Below are 27,015 nucleotides of genomic sequence, written 5' to 3'. Positions count from 1 at the left end.
TTCTTGAAATTCCTCTGTGGCCGCAAGGCACGGCTTGCTCATTCATATGGTAGTTTTTCTTAAGTAACTCAACCAATTTCTTCCAAACTTGGTATTTCTTCCAAATATAAGTTCTGTGTTTAACAGATACATTTTTGTTCTGATTCGAGTCAATTTTATTCTTTCTATAGGTTACAAGAGCGCAATTATTTGTTTACATTCAACCGCTAAAATTTTTACCCCAAGATGGTACTCAGAATAAAAAACTTTGAGGCTCCTGATTGGATGATGCAGGTTGGAATTATTTTTTATTTGAAAGCTTATCCATTTAGGTTTGAAAATAGGTGAAAATTAAATTCATAATTCAAAATGTGTAGAAGATATAATTATTTTATTAACTGAGGAGCCATTCAAAATTAACCTTTCCAATTTAGTGCGGAATTTGGAAGCTTCCATAACAACTACATTTTAGGGCACTTTTTGCCGCATGACCATATACTTTTTTTTTGCTGTAATAAAAGGCTGACATCTATAGTCACAGGAACTGCTACCCATTTTTATCTAGTTTGTTTATTCTTCAAGAAATAAATTTTTGAATACCACTGGGGTCCTATGGAAAATGCATTACAAATAATTGCGCTCTTGTAACCTATACTGAAAATGGACATTCACTTTCACTTTCAAAAAATAAGTATTTTTGGAACTTTTTAAAACACACGAGTGATTTGGATCAATACTATGTTACAATGAATGCCTTTTGGGACAATATTGGACTCAAATTTTTTAAGAAAACTGAAGTTATGGGGAATGTGTTGAATGTGTTGAATGGGTCGGAGCAAAAAGGGAAAATCTTGTTATGGCATACAGGTTGTGAAATGGCCAAGGGGAGAGGAAAAAAGGGAGGCTGCACATAGACTGGCATACATGATTAAGCATAGATTGACAAGATATGATATGCCACAAATAGATGAGAACAACAATAAAGTAGAATGTAGCCATATTTGTCACCAAACTCTCTGTGTCAATCCTGAACACAATACTATTGAACCTCATGCTATAAATCAAGACCGCCTACATTGTAAAAATCAGGGCCATTGCTCCAAAAAGTCACAAGCCATATTGTTTAATATGTAATTCAATAAATAAATATTTATTTTCTAACAGATCTTTTTCTCTTTCGGTCATTTCTGCTGTATGAATGGTCACTATGTTTCTGCTGAGTAGATTTCAGTTCTTGAACACATTTTAGCAACATATTTTTTTCATATTCTATTATTTCACTTAGTTTTTCATACAGTTTGTACAGTTTAGCCCTTTTATCACTTCTAAATTGCTTGTATTGCATAGTCTTTTTGTGCAGTTTTTGTAAAATGTCAATTTTTTGTATTTCTTTTAGAGCCTTGTATGCAGAGCCTCCCACTAGGACTTCACAATGAAGAGCAGTACAAAGTTCTAGAACTGATTCTCCGGACCCAAAATTAACACTGTGAGCAGCTGAATGAGCACGACCGGTATCATTTCTTTTAAAAGTAACATTTGACGTTAAATCCCTCAACAAAATTAGTGTTCATGTTAAGTCTGGTCTTCTCAAGTATATTTGGGCCAAGACGCAGGTTGACTGTCTTTCTTATAAAGTCTATATTTTGCTGTGAGTGTGCAATTTTGAATGTTTTTGGTAGTAGTGACCTTCCTCTAAGCCATACTTTCTGTAATCCATTACATAAAAATGAATGTTTTTTACACGACGAATGATTTCCAATGTAACAGTTGACGATTGCGTCAACGACATGCGATATTTTATATTTGATTTTTTGAAAGTTTCCACTGTAAATTTTCCTTGCCTGAGCCAGCTCGGCATTACACCTTTCTGTCAAATCCACTGAAAAACAATTCAGTAGTTTTTGTCTCTTCACTTGTGAGTCAGGATCCACCTCAAGGCTTGAATGTATTGAACAAAGCTTATTTTTTATATTTATGCTTAGTATATTATGGTCTGTTGTTATATTTTCAGCTGTGGTATAGACAGTTTGTGTTGCAGGCTTAAATGGAGTGCGTCCAACACCGGAATACAGCGGATTGTTATACATTCTGTCCATCTGCACACTGATTGTGTTTGGATCTTCCTTCCCTCTGAGGCGATTGATTTCAATAATTTGATTTTTTCTTTTTCTCAGGTCCATTTTATTCACATCTACAATGTTTTTAAGCACTTTATTTGCTCTTCTTTGTAGACTGGATGCTGCTGGTGCCTGCATATTACCACTTAGAATGATTTTGCGCATACTGGAGGAAGCTATTGGTGTCTGACTCAAGCCAACATGTACAGCTGTATCTAGTTTTGATGGTTTTCTGCCTGGCTTTCCTGTTTCTAATTCTTCGTATAAGCTAAACTTATCCGATATATAACTGCAACTTGTACAAATCAAAGTCTGGCGAGAAGAGAATCCTCTTTTCTCCTCTTTCTCTAAATCGCATGATAGTTTACCCTCACAGGTAGGACTTTTTTTCTGGTGCTCCCTAAAGGCCTTGTTCCACATTTCTTCCATCTTGTAAACACACACCGTACGATAAGAATTGAAGTCAGGCCCGGAAAAACACAAAAAATTGCACATTTACACCTGTATCAAGAATATTTTCAACAAATATTTTTTCTGCATTAGAGTTACCTGCCCCTTGCTTGGGTATGAAATTTTTTAAACTGACTGTTGGACATTTTGACATAGTTTTATAGGGCTAATTATCTCTTTTTCATTTAAACAAAACATAAAATTACTTAATTATAGAAGGAAAAGACAGAGTAAATTCCAGTTTAATATATTTTTAGTGTAAGAAATGTGAAATTTTGTAAATTTTCAGTATATTTTAGCAGTTATAGACCTATTTTGTACTGTGATATTTCTTAATTGTTCATCTGTAACTGTTTTCTCTATTTAAAAGTTCGATTATATATTTTTGCCTTACCTTTTGTCATTTACAGCCGGATTTATGTTTTGTTTTTTGGAACAGAGACCTCATCAGACTTTGGTCGCAGTAGTTTGGCCGCACGAGCAGACCGCCTGGCTTTTTCCTCTGGATCAGTGTATGGATCATTTACTACTAAATTGTACTTTTTCATGGTAAGTTTTGTATGTTTAGGTGTGTCATAGTCACTTTTCACTGGCAATAGTTTAGTCCTTTTTTTGTTATGAGGTGTACTTCCAGCCTTAAATTTAAAGATATTTCCTTTTTTGAACCCAGACATATTGGAATTGTACAGTTTTCACTTTAATTTTTTAGTGTTTGTAAAGTTTTTATATACCCTTGTAAAGTAGGAGAGTATTTTATCTTTTTGCAATACAAGTTGAATGGAAAGTTCATTCAGTAATTAAAAATATTTGAGATTGAGCACATGCCTCCCTCAGAATTTGACAAATTCTCTAAACAGGCCATATGATAAACTTTGGATTTTTTTTATAGCCTCTATGAAGACAACCACTTTTAATTGCTATCAATACTGTATCTCTTATCTTCAGTAATAAAAATATAAATGATAAAGATCCAGAGTGCATCTTCAGTACACTTTATTTTCAAAAATATATGACAAAAAGTCTAAAATTTGGCTAATTTTGACAGCTTTAAGAAAAGTAAGGGTAGAATCCACCCTGAATGAACATTTGATTCAACTTGTACATGCATAAAGAGAAATGTTAACTTTATAAACAAAAACACTAAACAAATGAACTTTTAATGTTATTTAATGGTAATTTTTTTATTTTCATGACAGCATTCTTGAAATCTGTAGATGAAATTCCTCTGTGGCCGCAAGGCACGGCTTGCTCATTCATATGGTAGTTTTTCTTAAGTAACTCAACCAATTTCTTCCAAACTTGGTATTTCTTCCAAATATAAGTTCTGTGTTTAACATAAACATTTTTGTCCTGATTCGAGTCAATTTTATTCTTTCTATAGGTTACAAGAGCGCAATTATTTGTTTACATTCAACCGCCAAAATTTTTACCCCAAGATGGTACTCAGAATAAAAAACTTTGAGGCTCCTGATTGGATGATGCAGGTTGGAATTATTTTTTATTTGAAAGCTTATCCATTTAGGTTTGAAAATAGGTGAAAACTAAATTCATAATTCACAATGTGTAGAAGATATAATTTTTTTATTAACTGAGGAGCCATTCAAAATTAACCTTTCCAATTTAGTGCGGAATTTGGAAGCTTCCATAACAACTACATTTTAGGGCACTTTTTGCCGCATGACCATATACTTTTTTTTTGCTGTAATAAAAGGCTGACATCTATAGTCACAGGAACTGCTACCCATTTTTATCTAGTTTGTTTATTCTTCAAGTAATAAATTTTTGAATACCACTGGGGTCCTATGGAAAATGCATTACAAATAATTGCGCTCTTGTAACCTATACTGAAAATGGACATTCACTTTCACTTTCAAAAACTAAGTATTTTTGGAACTTTTTAAAACACACGAGTGATTTGGATCAATACTCTGTTACAATGAATGCCTTTTGGGACAATATTGGACTCAAATTTTTTAAGAAAACTGAAGTTATGGGGAATGGGAAGGAATGTGTTGAATGGGTCGGAGCAAAAAGGGAAAATCTTGTTATGGCATACAGGTTGTGAAATGGCCAGGGGGAGAGGAAAAAAGGGAGGCTGCACATAGACTGGCATACATGATTAAGCATAGATTGACAAGATATGATATGCCACAAATAGATGAGAACAACAATAAAGTAGAATGTAGCCATATTTGTCACCAAACTCTCTGTGTCAATCCTGAACACAATACTATTGAACCTCATGCTATAAATCAAGACCGCCTACATTGTAAAAATCAGGGCCATTGCTTCAAAAAGTCACAAGCCATATTGTTTAATATGTAATTCAATAAATAAATATTTATTTTCTAACAGATCTTTTTTCTCTTTCGGTCATTTCTGCTGTATGAATGGTCACTATGTTTCTGCTGAGTAGATTTCAGTCCTTGAACACATTTTAGCAACATATTTTTTTCATATTCTATTATTTCACTTAGTTTTTCATACAGTTTGTACAGTTTAGCCCTTTTATCACTTCTAAATTGCTTGTATTGCATAGTCTTTTTGTGCAGTTTTTGTAAAATGTCAATTTTTTGTATTTCTTTTAGAGCCTTGTATGCAGAGCCTCCCACTAGGACTTCACAATGAAGAGCAGTACAAAGTTCTAGAACTGATTCTCCGGACCCAAAATTAACACTGTGAGCAGCTGAATGAGCACGACCGGTATCATTTCTTTTAAAAGTAACATTTGACGTTAAATCCCTCAACAAAATTAGTGTTCATGTTAAGTCTGGTCTTCTCAAGTATATTTGGGCCAAGACGCAGGTTGACTGTCTTTCTTATAAAGTCTATATTTTGCTGTGAGTGTGCAATTTTGAATGTTTTTGGTAGTAGTGACCTTCCTCTAAGCCATACTTTCTGTAATCCATTACATAAAAATGAATGTTTTTTACACGACGAATGATTTCCAATGTAACAGTTGACGATTGCGTCAACGACATGCGATATTTTATATTTGATTTTTTGAAAGTTTCCACTGTAAATTTTCCTTGCCTGAGCCAGCTCGGCATTACACCTTTCTGTCAAATCCACTGAAAAACAATTCAGTAGTTTTTGTCACTTCACTTGTGAGTCAGGATCCACCTCAAGGCTTGAATGTATTGAACAAAGCTTATTTTTTATATTTATGCTTAGTATATTATGGTCTGTTGTTATATTTTCAGCTGTGGTATAGACAGTTTGTGTTGCAGGCTGAAATGGAGTGCGTCCAACACCGGAATACAGCGGATTGTTATACATTCTGTCCATCTGCACACTGATTGTGTTTGGATCTTCCTTCCCTCTGAGGCGATTGATTTCAATAATTTGATTTTTTCTTTTTCTCAGGTCCATTTTATTCACATCTACAATGTTTTTAAGCACTTTATTTGCTCTTCTTTGTAGACTGGATGCTGCTGGTGCCTGCATATTACCACTTAGAATGATTTTGCGCATACTGGAGGAAGCTATTGGTGTCTGACTCAAGCCAACATGTACAGCTGTATCTAGTTTTGATGGTTTTCTGCCTGGCTTTCCTGTTTCTAATTCTTCGTATAAGCTAAACTTATCCGATATATAACTGCAACTTGTACAAATCAAAGTCTGGCGAGAAGAGAATCCTCTTTTCTCCTCTTTCTCTAAATCGCATGATAGTTTACCCTCACAGGTAGGACTTTTTTGCTGGTGCTCCCTAAAGGCCTTGTTCCACATTTCTTCCATCTTGTAAACACACACCGTACGATAAGAATTGAAGTCAGGCCCGGAAAAACACAAAAAATTGCACATTTACACCTGTATCAAGAATATTTTCAACAAATATTTTTTCTGCATTAGAGTTACCTGCCCCTTGCTTGGGTATGAAATTTTTTAAACTGACTGTTGGACATTTTGACATAGTTTTATAGGGCTAATTATCTCTTTTTCATTTAAACAAAACATAAAATTACTTAATTATAGAAGGAAAAGACAGAGTAAATTCCAGTTTAATATATTTTTAGTGTAAGAAATGTGAAATTTTGTAAATTTTCAGTATATTTTAGCAGTTTTAGACCTATTTTGTACTGTGATATTTCTTAATTGTTCATCTGTAACTGTTTTCTCTATTTAAAAGTTCGATTATATATTTTTGCCTTACCTTTTGTCATTTACAGCCGGATTTATGTTTTGTTTTTTGGAACAGAGACCTCATCAGACTTTGGTCGCAGTAGTTTGGCCGCACGAGCAGACCGCCTGGCTTTTTCCTCTGAATCAGTGTATGGATCATTTACTACTAAATTGTACTTTTTCATGGTAAGTTTTGTATATTTAGGTGTGTCATAGTCACTTTTCACTGGCAATAGTTTAGTCCTTTTTTTGTTATGAGGTATACTTCCAGCCTTAAATTTAAAGATATTTCCTTTTTTGAACCCAGACATATTGGAATTGTACAGTTTTCACTTTAATTTTTTAGTGTTTGTAAAGTTTTTATATACCCTTGTAAAGTAGGAGAGTATTTTATCTTTTTGCAATACAAGTTGAATGGAAAGTTCATTCAGTAATTAAAAATATTTGAGATTGAGCACATGCCTCCCTCAGAATTTGACAAATTCTCTAAACAGGCCATATGATAAACTTTGGATTTTTTTTATAGCCTCTATGAAGACAACCACTTTTAATTGCTATCATTTCTGTATCTCTTATCTTCAGTAATAAAAATATAAATGATAAAGATCCAGAGTGCATCTTCAGTACACTTTATTTTCAAAAATATATGACAAAAAGTCTAAAATTTGGCTAATTTTGACAACTTTAAGAAAAGTAAGGGTAGAATCCACCCTGAATGAACATTTGATTCAACTTGTACATGCATAAAGAGAAATGTTAACTTTATAAACAAAAACACTAAACAAATGAACTTTTAATGTTATTTAATGGTATTTTTTTTATTTTCATGACAGCATTCTTGAAATCTGTAGATGAAATTCCTCTGTGGCCGCAAGGCACGGCTTGCTCATTCATATGGTAGTTTTTCTTAAGTAACTCAACCAATTTCTTCCAAACTTGGTATTTCTTCCAAATATAAGTTCTGTGTTTAACAGATACATTTGTGTCCTGATTCGAGTCAATTTTATTCTTTCTATAGGTTACAAGAGCGCAATTATTTGTTGACATTCAACCGCCAAAATTTTTACCCCAAGATGGTACTCAGAATAAAAAACTTTGAGGCTCCTGATTGGATGATGCAGGTTGGAATTATTTTTTATTTGAAAGCTTATCCATTTAGGTTTGAAAATAGGTGAAAATGAAATTCATAATTCACAATGTGCAGAAGATATAATTTTTTTATTAACTGAGGAGCCATTCAAAATTAACCTTTCCAATTTAGTGCGGAATTTGGAAGCTTCCATAACAACTACATTTTAGGGCACTTTTTGCCGCATGACCATATACTTTTTTTTTGCTGTAATAAAAGGCTGACATCTATAGTCACAGGAACTGCTACCCATTTTTATCTAGTTTGTTTATTCTTCAAGAAATAAATTTTTGAATACCACTGGGGTCCTATGGAAAATGCATTACAAATAATTGCGCTCTTGTAACCTATACTGAAAATGGACTTTCACTTTCACTTTCAAAAACTAAGTATTTTTGGAACTTTTTAAAACACACGAGTGATTTGGATCAATACTCTGTTACAATGAATGCCTTTTGGGACAATATTGGACTCAAATTTTTTAAGAAAACTGAAGTTATGGGGAATGGGAAGGAATGTGTTGAATGGGTCGGAGCAAAAAAGGGAAAATCTTGTTATGGCATACAGGTTGTGAAATGGCCAGGGGGAGAGGAAAAAAGGGAGGCTGCACATAGACTGGCATACATGATTAAGCATAGATTGACAAGATATGATATGCCACAAATAGATGAGAACAACAATAAAGTAGAATGTAGCCATATTTGTCACCAAACTCTCTGTGTCAATCCTGAACACAATACTATTGAACCTCATGCTATAAATCAAGACCGCCTACATTGTAAAAATCAGGGCCATTGCTCCAAAAAGTCACAAGCCATATTGTTTAATATGTAATTCAATAAATAAATATTTATTTTCTAACAGATCTTTTTCTCTTTCGGTCATTTCTGCTGTATGAATGGTCACTATGTTTCTGCTGAGTAGATTTCAGTCCTTGAACACATTTTAGCAACATATTTTTTTCATATTCTATTATTTCACTTAGTTTTTCATACAGTTTGTACAGTTTAGCCCTTTTATCACTTCTAAATTGCTTGTATTGCATAGTCTTTTTGTGCAGTTTTTGTAAAATGTCAATTTTTTGTATTTCTTTTAGAGCCTTGTATGCAGAGCCTCCCACTAGGACTTCACAATGAAGAGCAGTACAAAGTTCTAGAACTGATTCTCCGGACCCAAAATTAACACTGTGAGCAGCTGAATGAGCACGACCGGTATCATTTGACGTTAAATCCCTCAACAAAATTAGTGTTCATGTTAAGTCTGGTCTTCTCAAGTATATTTGGGCCAAGACGCAGGTTGACTGTCTTTCTTATAAAGTCTATATTTTGCTGTGAGTGTGCAATTTTGAATGTTTTTGGTAGTAGTGACCTTCCTCTAAGCCATACTTTCTGTAATCCATTACATAAAAATGAATGTTTTTTACACGACGAATGATTTCCAATGTAACAGTTGACGATTGCGTCAACGACATGCGATATTTTATATTTGATTTCTTGAAAGTTTCCACTGTAAATTTTCCTTGCCTGAGCCAGCTCGGCATTACACCTTTGTGTCAAATCCACTGAAAAACAATTCAGTAGTTTTTGTCACTTCACTTGTGAGTCAGGATCCACCTCAAGGCTTGAATGTATTGAACAAAGCTTATTTTTTATATTTATGCTTAGTATATTATGGTCTGTTGTTATATTTTCAGCTGTGGTATAGACAGTTTGTGTTGCAGGCTGAAATGGAGTGCGTCCAACACCGGAATACAGCGGATTGTTATACATTCTGTCCATCTGCACACTGATTGTGTTTGGATCTTCCTTCCCTCTGAGGCGATTGATTTCAATAATTTGATTTTTTCTTTTTCTCAGGTCCATTTTATTCACATCTACAATGTTTTTAAGCACTTTATTTGCTCTTCTTTGTAGACTGGATGCTGCTGGTGCCTGCATATTACCACTTAGAATGATTTTGCGCATACTGGAGGAAGCTATTGGTGTCTGACTCAAGCCAACATGTACAGCTGTATCTAGTTTTGATGGTTTTCTGCCTGGCTTTCCTGTTTCTAATTCTTCGTATAAGCTAAACTTATCCGATATATAACTGCAACTTGTACAAATCAAAGTCTGGCGAGAAGAGAATCCTCTTTTCTCCTCTTTCTCTAAATCGCATGATAGTTTACCCTCACAGGTAGGACTTTTTTGCTGGTGCTCCCTAAAGGCCTTGTTCCACATTTCTTCCATCTTGTAAACACACACCGTACGATAAGAATTGAAGTCAGGCCCGGAAAAACACAAAAAATTGCACATTTACACCTGTATCAAGAATATTTTCAACAAATATTTTTTCTGCATTAGAGTTACCTGCCCCTTGCTTGGGTATGAAATTTTTTAAACTGACTGTTGGACATTTTGACATAGTTTTATAGGGCTAATTATCTCTTTTTCATTTAAACAAAACATAAAATTACTTAATTATAGAAGGAAAAGACAGAGTAAATTCCAGTTTAATATATTTTTAGTGTAAGAAATGTGAAATTTTGTAAATTTTCAGTATATTTTAGCAGTTTTAGACCTATTTTGTACTGTGATATTTCTTAATTGTTCATCTGTAACTGTTTTCTCTATTTAAAAGTTCGATTATATATTTTTGCCTTACCTTTTGTCATTTACAGCCGGATTTATGTTTTGTTTTTTGGAACAGAGACCTCATCAGACTTTGGTCGCAGTAGTTTGGCCGCACGAGCAGACCGCCTGGCTTTTTCCTCTGAATCAGTGTATGGATCATTTACTACTAAATTGTACTTTTTCATGGTAAGTTTTGTATATTTAGGTGTGTCATAGTCACTTTTCACTGGCAATAGTTTAGTCCTTTTTTTGTTATGAGGTATACTTCCAGCCTTAAATTTAAAGATATTTCCTTTTTTGAACCCAGACATATTGGAATTGTACAGTTTTCACTTTAATTTTTTAGTGTTTGTAAAGTTTTTATATACCCTTGTAAAGTAGGAGAGTATTTTATCTTTTTGCAATACAAGTTGAATGGAAAGTTCATTCAGTAATTAAAAATATTTGAGATTGAGCACATGCCTCCCTCAGAATTTGACAAATTCTCTAAACAGGCCATATGATAAACTTTGGATTTTTTTTATAGCCTCTATGAAGACAACCACTTTTAATTGCTATCATTTCTGTATCTCTTATCTTCAGTAATAAAAATATAAATGATAAAGATCCAGAGTGCATCTTCAGTACACTTTATTTTCAAAAATATATGACAAAAAGTCTAAAATTTGGCTAATTTTGACAACTTTAAGAAAAGTAAGGGTAGAATCCACCCTGAATGAACATTTGATTCAACTTGTACATGCATAAAGAGAAATGTTAACTTTATAAACAAAAACACTAAACAAATGAACTTTTAATGTTATTTAATGGTATTTTTTTTATTTTCATGACAGCATTCTTGAAATCTGTAGATGAAATTCCTCTGTGGCCGCAAGGCACGGCTTGCTCATTCATATGGTAGTTTTTCTTAAGTAACTCAACCAATTTCTTCCAAACTTGGTATTTCTTCCAAATATAAGTTCTGTGTTTAACAGATACATTTGTGTCCTGATTCGAGTCAATTTTATTCTTTCTATAGGTTACAAGAGCGCAATTATTTGTTGACATTCAACCGCCAAAATTTTTACCCCAAGATGGTACTCAGAATAAAAAACTTTGAGGCTCCTGATTGGATGATGCAGGTTGGAATTATTTTTTATTTGAAAGCTTATCCATTTAGGTTTGAAAATAGGTGAAAATGAAATTCATAATTCACAATGTGCAGAAGATATAATTTTTTTATTAACTGAGGAGCCATTCAAAATTAACCTTTCCAATTTAGTGCGGAATTTGGAAGCTTCCATAACAACTACATTTTAGGGCACTTTTTGCCGCATGACCATATACTTTTTTTTTGCTGTAATAAAAGGCTGACATCTATAGTCACAGGAACTGCTACCCATTTTTATCTAGTTTGTTTATTCTTCAAGAAATAAATTTTTGAATACCACTGGGGTCCTATGGAAAATGCATTACAAATAATTGCGCTCTTGTAACCTATACTGAAAATGGACTTTCACTTTCACTTTCAAAAACTAAGTATTTTTGGAACTTTTTAAAACACACGAGTGATTTGGATCAATACTCTGTTACAATGAATGCCTTTTGGGACAATATTGGACTCAAATTTTTTAAGAAAACTGAAGTTATGGGGAATGGGAAGGAATGTGTTGAATGGGTCGGAGCAAAAAAGGGAAAATCTTGTTATGGCATACAGGTTGTGAAATGGCCAGGGGGAGAGGAAAAAAGGGAGGCTGCACATAGACTGGCATACATGATTAAGCATAGATTGACAAGATATGATATGCCACAAAAAGATGAGAACAACAATAAAGTAGAATGTAGCCATATTTGTCACCAAACTCTCTGTGTCAATCCTGAACACAATACTATTGAACCTCATGCTATAAATCAAGACCGCCTACATTGTAAAAATCAGGGCCATTGCTCCAAAAAGTCACAAGCCATATTGTTTAATATGTAATTCAATAAATAAATATTTATTTTCTAACAGATCTTTTTCTCTTTCGGTCATTTCTGCTGTATGAATGGTCACTATGTTTCTGCGGAGTAGATTTCAGTCCTTGAACACATTTTAGCAACATATTTTTTTCATATTCTATTATTTCACTTAGTTTTTCATACAGTTTGTACAGTTTAGCCCTTTTATCACTTCTAAATTGCTTGTATTGCATAGTCTTTTTGTGCTGTTTTTGTAAAATGTCAACTTTTTGTATTTCTTTTAGAGCCTTGTATGCAGAGCCTCCCACTGGGACTTCACAATGAAGAGCAGTACAAAGTTCTAGAACTGATTCTCCTGAACCAAAATTAACACTGTGAGCAGCTGAATGAGCACGACCGGTAACATTTCTTTTAAAAGTAACATTTGACGTTAAATCCCTCAACAAAATTAGTGTTCATGTTAAGTCTGGTCTTCTCAAGTATATTTGGGCCAAGACGCAGGTTGACTGTCTTTCTTATAAAGTCTATATTTTGCTATGAGTGTGCAATTTTGAATGTTTTTGGTAGTAGTGACCTTCCTCTAAGCCATACTTTCTGTAATCCATTACATAAAAATGAATGTTTTTTTACACGACGAATGATTTCCAATGTAACAGTTGACGATTGCGTCAACGACATGCGATATTTTATATTTGATTTTTTGAAAGTTTCCACTGTGAATTTTCCTTTCCTGAGCCAGCTCGGCATTACATTTTTCTGTCAAATCCACTGAAAAACAATTCAGTAGTTTTTGTCTCTTCACTTGTGAGTCAGGATCCACCTCAAGGCTTGAATGTATTGAACAAAGCTTATTTTTTATTTTTATGCTTAGTATATTATGGTCTGTTGTTATATTTTCAGCTGTGGTATAGACAGTTTGTGTTGCAGGCTTAAATGGAGTGCGTCCAACACCGGAATACAGCGGATTGTTATACATTCTGTCCATCTGCACACTGATTGTGTTTGGATCTTCCTTCCCTCTGAGGCGATTGATTTCAATAATTTGATTTTTTCTTTTTCTCAGGTCCATTTTATTCACATCTACAATGTTTTTAAGTACTTTATTTGCTCTTCTTTGTAGACTGGATGCTGCTGGTGCCTGCATATTACCACTTAGAATGATTTTGCGCATACTGGAGGAAGCTATTGGTGTCTGACTCAAGCCAACATGTACAGCTGTATCTAGTTTTGATGGTTTTCTGCCTGGCTTTCCTGTTTCTAATTCTTCGTATAAGCTAAACTTATCCGATATATAACTGCAACTTGTACAAATCAAAGTCTGGCGAGAAGAGAATCCTCTTTTCTCCTCTTTCTCTAAATCGCATGATAGTTTACCCTCACAGGTAGGACTTTTTTGCTGGTGCTCCCTAAAGGCCTTGTTCCACATTTCTTCCATCTTGTAAACACACACCGTACGATAAGAATTGAAGTCAGGCCCGGAAAAACACAAAAAATTGCACATTTACACCTGTATCAAGAATATTTTCAACAAATATTTTTTCTGCATTAGAGTTACCTGCCCCTTGCTTGGGTATGAAATTTTTTAAACTGACTGTTGGACATTTTGACATAGTTTTATAGGGCTAATTATCTCTTTTTCATTTAAACAAAACATAAAATTACTTAATTATAGAAGGAAAAGACAGAGTAAATTCCAGTTTAATATATTTTTAGTGTAAGAAATGTGAAATTTTGTAAATTTTCAGTATATTTTAGCAGTTTTAGACCTATTTTGTACTGTGATATTTCTTAATTGTTCATCTGTAACTGTTTTCTCTATTTAAAAGTTCGATTATATATTTTTGCCTTACCTTTTGTCATTTACAGCCGGATTTATGTTTTGTTTTTTGGAACAGAGACCTCATCAGACTTTGGTCGCAGTAGTTTGGCCGCACGAGCAGACCGCCTGGCTTTTTCCTCTGGATCAGTGTATGGATCATTTACTACTAAATTGTACTTTTTCATGGTAAGTTTTGTATATTTAGGTGTGTCATAGTCACTTTTCACTGGCAATAGTTTAGTCCTTTTTTTGTTATGAGGTATACTTCCAGCCTTAAATTTAAAGATATTTCCTTTTTTGAACCCAGACATATTGGAATTGTACAGTTTTCACTTTAATTTTTTAGTGTTTGTAAAGTTTTTATATACCCTTGTAAAGTAGGAGAGTATTTTATCTTTTTGCAATACAAGTTGAATGGAAAGTTCATTCAGTAATTAAAAATATTTGAGATTGAGCACATGCCTCCCTCAGAATTTGACAAATTCTCTAAACAGGCCATATGATAAACTTTGGATTTTTTTTACCATATACCATATACTTTTTTTTTGCTGTAATAAAAGGCTGACATCTATATTCACAGGAACTGCTACCCATTTTTATCTAGTTTGTTTATTCTTCAAGAAATAAATTTTTGAATACCACTGGGGTCCTATGGAAAATGCATTACAAATAATTGCGCTCTTGTAACCTATAACTGTATCCCTTCTGAATAAGTCGCTTTTAATTTTTGGTTATTTTTTTTATGAATGACGAGATTTTTGTGAATGGAATGAAAAATACCAAAACGTTTAAGATGTCGACACTTTTGTTTACGAATAATTTCTTTGTAGTAATGATGGAAAAATGGAAGTTATTGTACGAGATGACGTCACTGAATAAAAGTTATAGTACTGACTGGCCTCTCCCCTTAAGCATCTTGACGATTTGTAGAACAGATATTTTTTATTGGCAAACACATAAACCATTCAACAATATATATGTATACATAAAGTAGAATCAAGAATGACGAATTAAATATTCAATGGTAGTATATTTCTAGGATGTTTGGATTATGTAGGAATGCCATGTCTCGCACGTCTGTCTTTTTGTGGGGTTGTGAAATATTTTCTATGTTTGCATTGTTTACAAAAACCATAACTCATCAAAAGAAGATAAATATGATTAAAATTCTGGTTTAATTTATCGATTGGAACCTTTATAAATCTATATGAGTTTAAAAGTAAATGTTCTTGAATTTATCTTTATTGGCATTTGATCTAGCAAAATAATATCGAGTCTCTATCTTTTGTCCACCGATCAACAAGGCTACTGCTTAACAATGGTAGGCTTCTCCCACTGAATGTATATCATTTTTAGGATGTCTTCTAATGACAGATATCCGTAAGTCACGAATGGCCTGCATACACATGGACTCTTCCTGTAACCTGTAAAAGCATAGGATTCGTAGAAAATGAATATAGACAATTGGAGGTATGTAAGCTAGTGTGGTAGCCTGTACATCCAACTCACGAGGAATAACGCGAGAATTATAATAAAAGATATCTCATTTATAACATGATGCTTGTAGAAATGCATGTCTGCTTTTCCATATCTTTCGTCGTATTCCTTCTTTCTCAATCACAGATAATTGATGGGTAGAAAGTTTAATACCACGGGCAAATATTTTGTCAGGGGTGCATTGTTTTAAAGCATGAATATAAGCTTGAAAGAGGTAGTATACTGGCCAATACAATAGTAGTAAGTACATCCAACATGAAACTGCATCACCGTGTAGTAGTGTTGTTAAACAATTTTGATCCTCTCAACTGGAATTCTTTAGAAATTTCTGTTTCACTTTTTACATTCCTTGTCCGAAACATAAGTAAAAATACATGTATTGTGCATTAACTTTGTACATGCATTGCAATGAAAAATGTCTTTAAGTATGGAATTTAAAATACTACTCACTTTGATTAAACTCCAATGGTTTATACTTGGATAGATAACAATTTTGGTGATCTGCCTTTTAAAACAGTATCAAGTAAGAATCCAGAAAACAATACGCACGTCTTTTTATAGTAGCACAAATGTATTTTCCTTAAAAACTATACAATGTTTCCCCTTCCGTCGTAATTTCTTGAGAGGAAACTACTTAAAACAATGCCTGTGAAAGAGAAAATTTATGTGTTATTATTAGAATGAGGAAACCCTTAGTTAAACATATTGAAAACAATCAGTTACTACGTACCACGAAATCCTATTAGGGTCACACACAAAAATATTTATCTCGTAATTACGAGATATTTAATTACGAGATAAATATATCATAATTACGAGGAAACTATCGCGTAATAACGAGAAAACTATCGCGTAATTACGAGAAAATAATCGCATAATTTCGAGATAACTATCGTGTAATTACGGGATAATTATCGCGTAATTACGAGAAATCTATCGCGTTATTACGAGATAATTATCTCGTTATTACGAGATAATTATCTCGAAATTACGAGAAAACTATCACGTAATTACGAGATAAGATTTATCTCGTAATTACGAGATAATCATCGCATAATTACGAGAAAACTATCGCGTAATTACGCGATAATTATTGTATTATCTCGTAATTACGAGATAGTTTTCTCGTAATTACGCGGTAGTTTTCTCGTAATTACGCAATAATTCTCTCGTTATTACGCGATAATTATCTCGTAATTACGCGATAAATTTCTCGTAATTACGCGATAGTTTTCTCGTTTAATTACGAAATAAATAAAAAACAAATTGTGACCCTCAAAGGCTTTCGTAACTATCTATCTAGATAATACATGTGTAGGGACACACATGACAATTACCAAAACATCCTCATTTACAAGCAAGAACTCATGAAAGAAGTCTTATTGTTTTGTGAAATATATGGATTTTGGTAAATGTGTTGTACCAGCATGTTCCATTTTTTGCCATGACGGCCATTTATGTCGACTGACCGGAATAAAGCAAACAGACTTTGTATATACGAGATCTATGAAACAGTTTATTGCGGACGCGAAGAGATGGAAAAAAGATCACATGACTTTTCAAACCAGATGACTGAACAAGAACGTAATTGTCAGTTTGAAAGTCAAATAAATTTCAAATGTTTGAAAACTGTAGTAATTTGAGAAAATCTAACAATGGGCAAAAATACTCAAAAGTCCAGAAACTATTTTGAAACCAATTCAGTCGGTACCAGCCTCATATCTGTATATAATGTTTCTTGTTAAACTTAATGCTAATTGTATTTAATCATATCTTATTTGTATGTCGTTTCTTGAACTAAATCGCTGAAAAAAATATATATCTAAAAACTTCTAAAACAATTAATCAGCGAGTGTTTCAGGGGACTTTGTGTAAATATAAAAAAAGAAGATGTGGTATGGTTGCCAATGAGAACACTCTCCACAAGAGACCAAAATGACACAGAAATTAACAATTATAGGTCACCATACGGCCTTCAACAATGAGCAAAGCCCATACCGCATAGTCAGCTATAAAAGGCCCCGAAATGACAATTTAAAACAATTCAAACGAGAAAAGTTATAGATTGACATAAAAGAATAAGATATCTGATAAAAAAAATAAAAAAAGGAAGTTCAAAATATGTTTGCAATAGAGTTAGCGGAAGGGTGGAATTTCTTTTGATAACATTCGGCAATACTCGGTAGAATCCGATACTCTCCGGAATCGGCCGAGTTGAGACGAATGCTTTTGATTACAGTATTGCAATTTCCTTTCGGATGCATTGTGAACATCGGGATTTTTCTAAATGACTAGTATCCGAAAAGAATAAATTGTTTTAGAAATTGTTTTTTACTGTCGAACTACTTCAGCAACGTTCCTCTTGTTTCAAATACGTCGGACATTTAAATTGTTTGCTGTAAACTTAATGCCTTTCTCTTCAAAATGCACGACCGGATGTTCGGAATGGTCGGTTTATTAGACACGCCACTTCGGCAATTAAAAAGAGAACTACTATTTATCAACAGATTTTTTAATATTAAACACAACAATTTCTTGTCGTTTACAATTTTTAAGGGATTCGGTCAGCTGGTAGGCAAAAGCATATATATTCACAACAACTATCCTAACAAATATAAATATAAACTATTAATAAATCGAAGTAATATGTGCCGTTCTTTTTCCTAGGACTACATAGGGGTCAGTAACGTTGTTGATCTTGGGACAAAAAGGGAGGCTCGATATTATTTTGCTAGACCGAATGCCAGTAAAGAGATCTGCAAGGACATCTACTTTTAAACTCACATAGATTTATGAATACTTCAATCCATAAATAAACTCGGACTTTTTACTTATATGTATCTTCTTTTGATGACTAATGGTTTTTGTAAACAATAAAAAATATTTCACAAGTGACACAACAACCCTACAAAAATACAGATGTAAAAAAAAACATGGAATTCATACATAATTGATACATCCTTGAAGTATACTGCCATTGAATATATTATTCTTCATGTTTGTCACTACATTATGATTGTAACACGAGCAACACAACGTGTGCCATATGTGGAGCAGGCTCTGCTTAAATATTCAGGAGCGCCTAAGATAACCCCCGTTTTTTGTGGGGTTCGTGTTGCTCAGGCTGTAGTTTTCTATGTTGTGTTTTGTGTACTGTTGTTTTTCTGTATATTTTTTTTCTTTTTTAACCATGGCGTTGTCAGTTTATTTTCGACTTACGAGTTGGAATGTTCCTTCTGTATCGTTCGCCTGTATTTGATCCCCTAAAGTCTGTCCGTCCAATCTTATTAGCGCTCTTACATGTACAATTATTTCCAAATATATATAACGTATAGCATAGGTTAATATCAGTTATGTCTTTAGACAAGTTCGAAAATCAGTTCCGATTATATTTTTTTCAAAAGAGTTATGCCCCTTGGAAATATTAACGATATGCACAATTGTGTTGTATGCCATATGGCATGTTCAACTCTGGCCAATTTTTTTTTTAACTTTTTTATAGGTTGATATCAGCCATGTCTTGGACAAGTTCGAAAATCAATGCCGAACAATTATTACTAAAAGAGTTATGCCCTTGGTAATATTGATTATATGGAAAATTGGACTGTAAAAGCTTTCACGTGTACAATTATTTCCAGAATTCTATGAAGCTTATATCATAGGTTTTGATTAGTAATGTCTCGGACAAGTTAGAAAAATCAGTACTGATCAATTATTTTTAAAAGAGCTATATGCGCCTTGGGAATATTATTAATATCATAATGGAAACTACATCGCAAATGCTCTCATGTGTACAATTCTTGCCAGAATGCAATGAAATTAATATCAAAGGTTAACATCAGCAATGTCTCGAATAAGTTGTGAAATCAGTGTCGATTAATTTTTAAAAAGAATTATGCCTCTTGGAAATATTTCATTTCAAGTTCATTTAATATTAAGTGATCTCATGTGATAATTTCTTGCAAAATATATATTTTAAAAATGTATATATCCCTAATAATTTTATTAACTATGCATTTGCATTCAGGTATCGCAGATCAAATTTATTCGGTCATAGTGTGTTAATTTACGTTTTTTGATTGAGTTAAGCCTTCCAATTGATATTTTATCGTGTGTTTTTCTATGTTGTGATGTTATACTATGTTTCAGAAAAAGGGAGAAGGTTTGGTACCATTAAAACGTTTAATCCCGCTGCAAATGTTTGCACCTGTCCTAAGTCAGGAATCTGATGTACAGTAGTTGTCGTTTGTTTATGTAATTTATTCGTGTTTCTCGTTTCTCGTTTTTATGGCCCTGCAACGAAGTTGTCGGTGCCATATAGTTTTACCCTTGTCTGTCATTCCGTAATTCCATAATTCCGTCATTCCGTAATTCCGTAATTCCGTAATTCCGCAACAAACCATTATACGGAGTTTTTTTCTAAACGCCTTCAGATATTGGGCTGATTTTTGGTATGTGAGTTAACCATGATGAGTTACAGATCAAGTTTAAGTTTTTTTTTGTATACATAAATGATATCATTGATGAATCTGGAAATATAACAGAAAGATTTATTAGACAAAAGCTTAATAAAAAGACAAACTGGATTACTGAATTTTTAAAATTAAAAAAAGCTATACCAAAAGAATGGGTTAATATATTAGCTGAAAACTGTTCAAGAACAACTAATGTTCTAACAGATAATGTTTTGTATATTTATGACAAAGATAACTTGAAACAAAATATAAATAAATTAGAAACAAGTAAAATTTACACAATATTATTAGGACAAGATAAAGAAATACCAATTGGCTTTTACAAATGGAAGAGACTACTAAATTTTGAGAACATAGAAAATAAAGCTCAAAATATACTAAAATTTGTTCATAATTATTTGAAAGAAAATAAATTAAAAATGTTCAGATGGAAACTCTTACATTTTATTCTTCCAAACAAGGTTTTATTAAAACAATGGAAAATATGCCCAAACTCAGACTGTAATCACTGTAATATTACAGAAGATTATGAACACTTTTTTATTACATGCCACTTTCTTGATAAATTTTGGAAAGAAATATTTAATCTGTTAGAAAAAGTTAAACTTGAAAAACATATTTTAACACTAAAAAATTTGATTTGGGGTTACAAAATAAGTGATATAGAATACTATGATATTAATTTTTTTCTTACAGTGATTATGTTTTCAATTCACAAAATACACTATCTGTCAGAGTTTAGAACAAAGAACAAAGAACAGCACAATTGTTTTTCGATTACCGTATGACTATTAATCTTTCAAATTATAACTGTCTTACCTGAATAATGATGTAGAAAAAGCTAATTACAATCTTTTTCGATATTGATTAAAATAAACCGTTATCCGGAAACACATGGAAACTGGTAATAGGTTATAAATCATCCCAAACTCGGATGATCTATGAAATTCCGAAAATAACGCCAGATGATATAAATACTTTATTAAAATATAATAGCATTATTTATCTATTGATGTTATATTAATATTTTGTAAACGACTAACAATATGCAGTTTATCTACCTGAAGATTCTGGTACTAATGAAACAGGGACCTTCACTGAGATAGCTGTGTCAGTGGAGTAATTGTTAACAGCGTGTGCAATACTGTTGTTGAATAAAAAGAAAAAAAAAAAAAAAAAAAAAAGTTTTGTTCCGCTCCGCTAACTTTTGCCGAAATTACGGGCTTTGGACTTTGATAAATTGTTGAAAATCACAGTTATACAGACTTTTTTTCTAAACGCTTTCAGATATTGGAATGATTTTTGGCATGTGAGTTAACCAAGATGAGTTACAGATCAAGTTTAAGTTTTGTTCTGCTCGGCTAATTTTTGCCGAAATTACGGGCTATGGACTTTGATAAATTGTTGAAAATCACAGTTATACTGACTTTTTTTCTAAACGCTTTCAGATATTGGGCTGAATTTTGGTATGTGAGTTACTCATGATGAGTTACAGATCAAATTTAAGTTTCGTTCCGCTCGGCTATTTTTTGCCTTAATTTCGGTTTTTGGGACTTTGATAAATTTTTGAAAATCACAGTTATACGGACCTTTTTTCTAAATGCTTTCAGATATTGGGCTGATTTTTGGTATGTGAGCTAACCATGATGCGTTACAGATCAAGTTTAAGTTTCGTTCCACTCCGCTAACTTTTGCCAAAATTAAGGGTTTACAATTATGAAAATTGTTGAAAATCACAGTTATATGGAAATTTTTCTATATGCCTTCAGATTTTGAGCTGATTTTGATATGTGAGACTACCATCATGTTTGTGTCCACATGTGTTATTGAAATTGCAGATTTTTCAACTTTTTGAGACGGGGCCATTCGTGTCGCTTTGACACATCTAGTTTTATATAGATTAGACCGTTGGTTTTCCCGTTTGAATGCCGGTTTTACACTAGTAATTTCGTGGCCCTTTATAGTTTGTTGTTCGGTGTGAGCCAAGGCTCCGTGTTGAAGGCCGTACCTTGACCTTTAATGGTTTACTTTTATAAATTGTTATTTGGATGGAGAGTTGTCTCATTGGCACTCATACCACATCTTCCTATATCTATATATATGTAAGGTTTATATCAGCAATGACAACTTCGGAAATCAGTGCCCATGAACAATTTTGAAAAGAATTATGTGCCATCGAAATATCATTGTTGTTTGTTTTTTCTGTCTCATGTTCTAACATCGGACTCCGATTACTTTTTACTTATTTTTTCTGTACGTTTTGCTGTATGGGTTTGTTTATTTCACATTGGCTAGAGGTGTAGGGGCTGATTGAGATCTCACAATACTTCTTTATCTCATCCGCATTTCTGCGCATGTCCCAAGTTAGGAACCTCTAGCCTTTTCAAGTGTTATGTGTTGTTTTTTTTTTTTATTTTGGTTCATTTGTATGTTTCGGAATTAAAGTTGCGTCCATGTCCTCGAACTAGTATACATTAGTGTTTAGGGACCAGCTGAATTCCGCCTCCAGTGCGGTATTTTTTCGCTGCGCTGTAGACCCATTGTGGCCTTTGTCCGTTTTCTGCTATCTGGTTGTTTTGTATTTTTGACACATTCCCCTTTTCCGTTTTGGGGTGCCTTGTATAATTTTGTCTATGGTCCTGATATTACAAGATTATTACATGGCATTTTTCATATCAGTTGTATTATCATTCCAAGGTTCAATTTCAGCCCAAGAGCTTAAGGCTGGAGGGCTGATATTGACCTAGGGCTGAAATCCATCCGATATGAAAAATGTAAAATTACATATTATGATCTTTCTATCATATATACTTCAACAATGGAGAAAAATAAAAGTTTAATATATAATTGATCCTTTAAAGTGGTTCTCAAGTAGAAGTTCAAAAAGGGAAAAAGTTTACAACGGACGCCAAACGTAATATATTTGATAGGAAATCTTTAATCATATGCTCAACAGAGGAGAAAAACAACAGTAAAACATATTTTTATATTGACGAATAACCTAGGGGCGATGAAGGTTCTGATATGAAAAAATGACATGTATTTTATAATGATACTTCAGCTGAAAAATTAGTACATACAAAATCTATTTTTTGAACTTTGAAAAAAAATGCATTTTATCGTATCATTTGTTTTGCATTATTCAATATATATTTTCCTGTTTCCTAATTTTTTGTCTGTCCTACTTTGTTATAATTTTCACTAAAATTGTGACTCGCAGCTGATATTTTACATTATCAATGTACAGACAACCTAAAAATCGGTACATATCAGCCCACTAAGCACCATTATGGAAAATAATGAATTTACATAAATTTAATGGTTTTATCATACTGAAAAATTTATAAGTTATTTGCTCTAAAATTTAAGCAACATGAGGGGGCCACGTGTGGAGCTGGATCTTGTTGACCCTTCTGGAGCACCTAAGACACATTCCACCCCGAGTTTTTGGTGGGGTTCGTGTTGTTCATTCCTTAGTTTTCTATGTTGTGTTTTTGTACTATTGTTTGTCTATATGTCTTTACCTTTTTAGCCCTGGCGTCGGTTTATTTTCGACTTATGAGTTTGAATTTCCCTTGGTATATTTCGCCTCTCTTGTCGTGTTCTGTAGATATACAGTTTTGCGTCCTGAAATAAACTGATCAGTTCTATATTTGAATTAAATGTGAATCTTTGTGTGTAACATCTATACCTACATTATTTATATCAGTTTGTGCTGTCGATTGTAATCAGTTATGAGTTTACAATATGTGAGGTTCAGTAGTTATTTTTCTTCCTCCCTTATACTACATCTGTTTCATTAATGAAGACTACCTGAAAATTGTGTTATGAAACAACGTTGATTTTTAATGTAAAAGAGCTTAACTGATGGGATTTATGGTTTTACCATATTTTGCAAACATCTATCAAACTTCGATTTTATAAGGGGCTTGACACAATCTTAAACTTTACATGTTAATGTATAAACTTGCATCGAAGACCTTAATAAACACCGCGAAATAGTTTGTATTTGAAAGAGAATGCAGACCCTAACTTCTTAAAGAGTTTTTGTTTTTGTTATGAATGATCATCTTTAGGAGTAACCCGAATAATTCAGTCGTTATATTCCACTGCTCTACGATGGCTACATTATGGACCTCGCAAGTGGGAGAGTCGATCACGGGGTGGGACTGAATTATTCGGGTTACTTTAGGAGGGGTTACACAATTTGTTTTCCTAAATGTTTCAAACTTGCGGTGGCGCCATCTTTAAGCATATAATTATAAGTGGTAATTATATGGCCAGAAATATGACATACTGATGCTGCATACTCAAAGTACCGATACCAAGCTGTAAATTTTAGTGCGGATTGAAAACGTTTTAAAAAATGTGTAAGTTTAACAATAACTTCAAGGGAAATGAGCTTTGCGTGGCTTTCTTATCGTTCCCCTTAAGTTTTACGACATATAGATCTAATGAAGCAGGGACTTTCTATATTAAATAGTTTAGAAAGTTCCTGAATGAAGCGAGCCTTTTTTGCCGTTTATGTTGTACTGTTACACAAATTTCCAAGGTAAGGAGGCGGGTTAGGGGCTCACAAACATGTTAAACCCGTCACATTCTGTATGTGCTGTCCCAAGTCAGGATTCTGTTGTTCGTTGGTTGTCGTTGTTTGTTGTCTGCCGTAATTGGTTTTTTTGTAGTGTATAATTGTTTTGTCACAAATCAGGTCGTTGGTTTTCTCGTTAGAGATAATTCACATGTTCCGGATCTTTATAGATTATGCTGAACACACGTGCACACGCTGAAATGTCTCGCCTTCTTTTTTTATAATCAAAATTGAAGTATAATAATGCGGTTAAGGTCAAAATTAAGGTGAATTAAACAGCTAAGCCATTTTGACAGTTCCTGGAGTTTATGATTTGGTAAAAAAAGATCAGAAATTCGCCAATATCAGACCAAAGGTGACACCACTGGCATCATGATCGGTAACTTATCTTTCTTCCTTTGTTTGTATATATATCTGACTGTTAGAAGTATTACCAGTTAAGTCAATTTGTTCTCAGTTGTAGAATAGGTTACCCTTTTGTTTGGAAAAAATACCCAAATTAAAATGGAAGTAACAGCTACATATATTCGTCTGTCGCTATGTAAGCAGTAGTCTGTAAAATATATAAAAAAAATCTTTACCCAAGCCTTTACTAATAACAATTAGATACATTATATAAATTAATGTGTTCTGTTTATATGCTCTGTGGTGTTAAAATGTTTTAAAAAAAATGTTCGAGTTATCCCTCTTTGTACATAACAGGTCAACTGACTTATGATTATATTGCAATTGGTTTCCTGATGAATCATTCCCAATCAGAATGACAGTTGTGAGAATGGATGGATGAAAGTAGTATATGATATGTCTCTCTTTGTTATGATTTATATGCCTGTTTTAGAATTTGAATTATACTGTTTAAAAGTCTTTTCTCACACTAAGAACCTTAGTCTGTATACTATTCTTTTCTAGAGTTTTTTTTTTATCACAGATTCTATTAATGATTCCATTTTGGCCCCAATATTTTGTTCTAATGTAAACACATTTCTTCACAGGAAAAGGTGTGTTATTCTTTAATTTATTTTATTGTTTTTATTTGTTTTAAAAGTTTTAAGGATTATGGTAGATTTTGGCAAACATTGTAACAAGTTATTTTACAAATTCTTCCCACAAACAATTGGTGGCAATTAATTAAAGAATGCCATTCTGTATATTATGCTATGATAGCCAATAAATTAATCGCATAAAACAGTGACTTGTGGGGTGCACATTTGCAGATAGATATAGCAAGGATTTGTATAGTAAAAGAACCTTCTTACTATACAAATCCTTGGATATGGCAAAAACATTGATATGGACAGACTAAGATAATGGTATGTATATCATATCAGTAGTTCATTAGGACTTCCCTTCATCTTGCTTCAAACTTGGTAGACAATAACATTTAAAAGTCCATTTCCCAATTAAAAATCTATTTCTGTGCAAAGAATATTATCTAGTGGGAGTTAAATTAATATAACAATTCATTCAGGTCTGCATTCAGCTCAATGTAATTTTCCAGTTAAATAATCATGTCAAAATTTTTTTGGCAAATTTCAGACTACATTAACTTCAAAGTAATGAACTCATAATATGGTTTCTTCATCTTAACAGATAGACAAATGAGTTGATTCACCAAATCATATTTTTTTCAAGAGATTTGCAACCTTTTTAAACCATGTTTTAAGATTTTATATGTGGCACCACCCCTCGCCTATTGAAATTATGGTGAAAACTAAAAAATTTGGTAAATGAGGAATATTCTAACATAAGTATTTGTTGATGTAGGTGGCCACTGTTAATTTTTTTCAAAATGCGGTCATAAATTTTGCAAAATCAGTTTATAATGAACTTCCCTACATTATCGACATCACAACTACACCACTTATGATGCAATCGATTAAAATCTTCTTTAACAGAAACAATTAGACATTATAACATATGCCTTCATCAAATTATCATCACATTTAAAAATGTTCAGATTTTAGGGCAAAAATAAGGAGTTTTAATGAAAAAAAAATAATTTCAGACTGATACTGTGTAAATATTCACTGCAAAAAACTAAGTTAATCTATTAGTAAAATACTGAAAAAGCAAAAGATCCCGCTAACATGTTTGACTTTGCCATATTCTGTATGTATGCGCCTGTCCCAAGTCAGGAGCCTGTAATTCAGTGATTTGTCATTTGTTGATGTGTTACATATTTGTCTTTCATTCATTTTTTTGTACATAAATTAGGTCATTAGTTTTCTTGTTTGAATTGTTTTACATTTGTCATTTTCAGGGCCTTTTATAGCTGACTATGTGGTA

This window comes from Mytilus californianus, unplaced genomic scaffold, assembly GCF_021869535.1.
Source record: "Mytilus californianus isolate M0D057914Y unplaced genomic scaffold, xbMytCali1.0.p SCAF_10, whole genome shotgun sequence".
NCBI lineage: Eukaryota > Metazoa > Mollusca > Bivalvia > Mytilida > Mytilidae > Mytilus > Mytilus californianus.
This window is presented reverse-complemented; position numbering follows the sequence as displayed.